Source organism: Condylura cristata, unplaced genomic scaffold (genome assembly GCF_000260355.1).
Source record: "Condylura cristata isolate star-nosed mole 26May11 unplaced genomic scaffold, ConCri1.0 scaffold00048, whole genome shotgun sequence".
Classification (NCBI taxonomy): Eukaryota; Metazoa; Chordata; class Mammalia; order Eulipotyphla; family Talpidae; genus Condylura; species Condylura cristata.
In genome coordinates, this window is record NW_004567149.1 from 1559722 (window position 1) to 1564500 (window position 4779).

Below are 4779 nucleotides of genomic sequence, written 5' to 3' on the forward strand. Positions count from 1 at the left end.
TGGTGAAGCCTCTCACCACCCCAGCGCCTCTGGCCTGTACCCCAGTTCTGTGTGCATAAATAAATAAGTCTTATTTTTTAAAAAAAAGTGTTCAAGCACCCATTTATAGCTAGCTGAGGAAGAGCCCAGGCGCAGACCCAGGCCCAGGCCAGGAAAGCTGCACTTCCCTGGGAAACTTCCAGGCTTGCTTTTATCAGACACATCCTGTGAGCTGTGCAGAGTCTGCTTCCTTGTTATTTGTTTGTCTAGGGGGTGAGGGGTTGCGGGGAGAGGCAGCAATGGGACTCAAGGCACATGCACATACATTTAAAAAAAAGAAATTTCCCAGGCACACTGCGGTAAATGCAGAATTAATGTCTTCCTTCCTCCTGCTACCGCTGACCCCTTTTTCCTTCCACTTGTCTTTCTTGCTGATACAACAGAAGGCAACACATCTATTGTGTGAGCTACAGAGACCACAAAATGACCAGAGGAACAGCAGCTTTTATAATTTTTTTTATTATTTCCTGGTGTTGACACAGCTGGCTAAATCAACTAATTTTGCTCGCTTACAAATACAACGTAAATGGCTGCGGGAGCATACAAAGACCAGCGTCACAACTGAAGTGATAATAATGCGTTTGCAACAATTTCCACAGCTTTTCCCTTTTGACAAACTTGAAAGCAAAGAAAAATGCACCGCAGGCAGTCTGTTGGCGTCTTCCTCCCTCACCCCATCCTTCTTTCTTTTCTAACACATGGGTGTCGGCATTAGATTAGAATAATCTAATGAAAAACTCTTGTCTAAAATTTCAAGTCAATAGCTAAATGTAAGAGCCCTGAAGAGCCCTGACATGCTCAGTGACACTCTGTGCACTGCTGGGCTCCCTGCCAGAGACCCTGAGGGCAACCGGAGACCCTGGGGGGACAGCTGGAGACCCTGGGGGCAGCCGGAAACCCTGGGGGGCAGCCGGAGACTCTGGGGGCAGCCATAGACCCTAAGAGGGCAGCTGGAGACCCTGGGGGGCAGCCGGAGACCATGGGGAGAGCCGGAGACCTTGGGGGGACAGCTGGAGACCCTGGGGGCAGCCATAGACCCTGAGAGGGCAGCTAGAGACCCTGGGGGGCAGCCGGAGACCTTGGGGACAGCCGGAGACCCTGGGGGGACAGCTGGAGACCCTGGGGGGACAGCTGGAGACCCTGGGGACAGCCAGAGACCCTGGGGGCAGCCGGAGACCCTGGGGGGCAGCTGGAGTCGCTGGGGGCACCCGGAGACCCTGGGGGACAGCTGGAGATGCTGGGGGGCAGCCGGAGACCCTGGGGGCAGCTCTGCAGCTATCAGAGGGTCACAGTCCTGTCTACACAGGGGAATGCCCCACCCCCTGGAGTGAGCATCAGCACACTCCATCATCACAACTTACCAGCAGTCACAAGTTACCATGACTCCTCCCACTTCAGGCCCAAGCCCAAGTCCCAGGAGGCCACCAGAACTTGTGGCCAACTGTCTATAAACTCATAGGATACACCACCTCGGGTGCTACCATGGACGAGAACACCCCACGGGGCTCAGGAAAGCGCTTGGATTAGAATTTGTCATCAAGGGATCTGCAGATTCCATGCAATGCCAAACCCCAATCGGCCCATCTGTTTCACGGGTCTTACGCAAATTCTTAAACAAAGCATAAAGACTCAGGGTGCCACCAAGCCAGACACCTGTGAAGGTGACCGCAAGAGGGCACACGGGTGGTTGTGAAGACGACGGTGAAGCTACGGCACTGAGGCGGCACGGGACAAGCAGGACGAACAGCGAGCTGAGGAGAGCCACAACCAGACCCACTCTATGGAGCCAGGCGATGTCGGAGGGACGAGGCACACTGGTGGGAAAGGAGGGACTATTTAATGAGGGACTGGCTGATACAGGAGACAGGAGAAAGTAAAGGTCCATTTATCACAAGATGTCAGGTCCAAACCAAGACGTATTGAAAAAATGTCAAGAACGAAACTTAAAAATGGTCAGTCAGGGCCCTCCCTGGTGGTGCAGCGCGTTAAAGCACAGCACTAAGAAGCTTAAGCCACTTTAGTATGAGTTCGATTCCCGCCTGCCCCGGAGGTGACCACATGGTGCGGCAGACCTCTCCTGACCCGCCCGCTGCTCCCCTCAGCAGTGTACTTCATCGATCTGCCTGTTCTGCTTCCTGCTCTGTCTCTGGTGAATCCTCTCACCCTCCGCATCTCTGGCCTGTACCCCAGTTCTGTACGAATAAATAAATCTTTAAAAAAAAAAAATGATCAGTCAATTGATGAAACTATTTTAGAAAAAATTCTCCCCTCCTCTTGTTTTTAAATTCAAACAACACAAGACGTGCACTAAATAAAAGAGATTTATAAATTTGACATTAATATTAAGAATTTCATTTTTATCGAGGGATATTTTCAAGCTCATGAAAGCCACGAGGTATAAATGAGACCATATTTGTAATCAAACAACAGGATCGTATGAAGTAGAAAGAACTCTGATAACAAATAGAAATGTGGGCGAAAGATCTATACGGGCATTTCAAGAGGCGAACACAAATATGGCTAATCAACCTGTGGAGAAACTGCCAGGTCTTGCTAATGACCAAAGAGATGCTCACCAGGCATGAGGTAACTTCTACCCTTCTGCCCTCTGAGGATGCCAAACGGTACAGATGCTGCCTACAGAGCTTCTTCCCCACCCCAGGAGACTCGAAGTCGGCGTAATGTCTTAGTCAACTCAGCCGTGGCAAGAGAGGCAGTTTATAAACAACCAACATTTATATTCCGGCGTGTTGGAGGCTGAATGTCTGGGAGAAGGTGGCCGCACAGCCAGGTCCTGGGGCCGCCTCCTCCAGGGAGCAGAGTGCTGGTTTCTCTCCTCCTCCCGTGGCAGAGAGGGCACCAGCGCTCGCACAGCCACGGGTAAGGCCACCGATTCCGCTCGTGACAGCGCCACTCTCGAGACCTAGTCCCCTCCTAGTGCCACCACACTGGGAGATGCAAATCAGTCCGCTGCACAAACCACTCTGGAAAATAACTGGTGTCATTTGTAGAGTTGAACATTCGCAACAATTCTATTCCAGGGTTTAAACCCAAAGAAATTACAGCTTTTTAAGAAAAGATTTATTTATGCATACAAGAACTGGGGTGTAAGCCAGAGACGTGGGGGTAGTGAGAGGATTCACCGGAGACAGAGACACAGAGGGGAGCTGAACAGGCGACTCTACTGAAATCCCCGACTGAGGAGAGCAGCGAGCAGGACATGAAAGGTCTGCTGGCCACGAGGGTCAGCTCCCTGGCTGGCCCCGGGATGGAAATGACGCTGCAGTAGTGGGTGGCAGCTCGACACCACTGTTTCTCCAACCCCTGTGCACCAGGGCGGCCCCAAATTACAGCCTAAGTAGAACAGAAGGGAGGAAAAACCTGAAATAACCTCAATGTCAATGAAAAGAAAAATGAAATAAACTATGGTGGATTCATAGTGTGATGGAACCAGACCGCCTGATAAAGGACTCGGAAGACTGCAGACAGTACGAGGCCTTTAAGTAGAAAGAAGAACAAGTATCGTTAAGTACCACATTTAGCAAACATGTAGATATAATCAAATCACGTGAAAGGAAAGGACTAACGGGCACAAAGTAACAATGATAAGTGCTCCAAACGCAACAAGCGGGACTGAAAGGTAAAGTTAGATGGGCTAATGCCAACCTCCCGGCTGCTGAACTGGAGGACAGTTTCATCAATACTAAACCAGTATTAAAAGTGAAAAATAGGGCCCTCCCTGCTAGCGCAGCGGGTGAAAGCACAGCCCTAAGAAGCTAAAGCCACTTCAGCATGAGTTCGATCCCCGCCCCAGAGGTGACCACATGGCTGGCAGACCTCTCCTGACCCGCCCGCTGCTCCCCTCAGCAGTGCACCTCATCAGTCAGCCTGTTCTGCTCCCCACTCTGTCTCTGGTGAATCCTCTAACCACCCCTGCACCTATGGCCTGTACCCCAGTTCTGTATGCATAAATAAACAAATCTTTTTTTTAAAGTGGAAAATAAATGAGGCCTTTGAATAGCTGGCAGTGTTCAAATGTGTCAGAAATCAGAGATGATCATTATTTTACTGCTGTAAACTGCTTGAGGTCCATTTTTAAGATACAAAATAAGCAAACAAAAAGATAACAATTTGAGATTATTTCTCAAAATTTAGGCTTGTCACAAGTGAGTATGGGGGGCTAGAAATCAAATGAAATGTCTTATCTGGAGCGTGGGAGGTTATTAAATACTGATTACATTAATAGATATATTTCAAATTTGACTAGTAACCATTTAAACAAGACATTAAGAAAGAACTATGGTAAATGAAATTTTATAGGCAGTGTAAAAACAAAAAAAGACTCCAGAAAGCCTGACAAGTGAAAAATATTTTAAAATGTCTGAAAAAAGAATATAGTTATCACAACACTTTTGTGAGGCTTAAATGATAATAAAACTAGTTCAGTGCCTCGAGTATTATTTATCCACTTAGAAATTTAAAAATTGCAAATGACAAAATTAATATATGTCGTTTGAGATAATAAAAGAGTTTGATAGAGTGTTCACAAGCATTTCACTGGCTTTAAAAATTACACCAATAAACAACATATATACTCAGGCCATAATGAAGTAATGCTAGTACATAAATCCATCTGTTAATTGATTTTAAAATATTACATAGATTCAGAGAACTAATGGTCAATTTTCTACCCTCAACAGAATTTTCTTTAAGGAAACAGTGTTAAGTCCAAGACTAGCA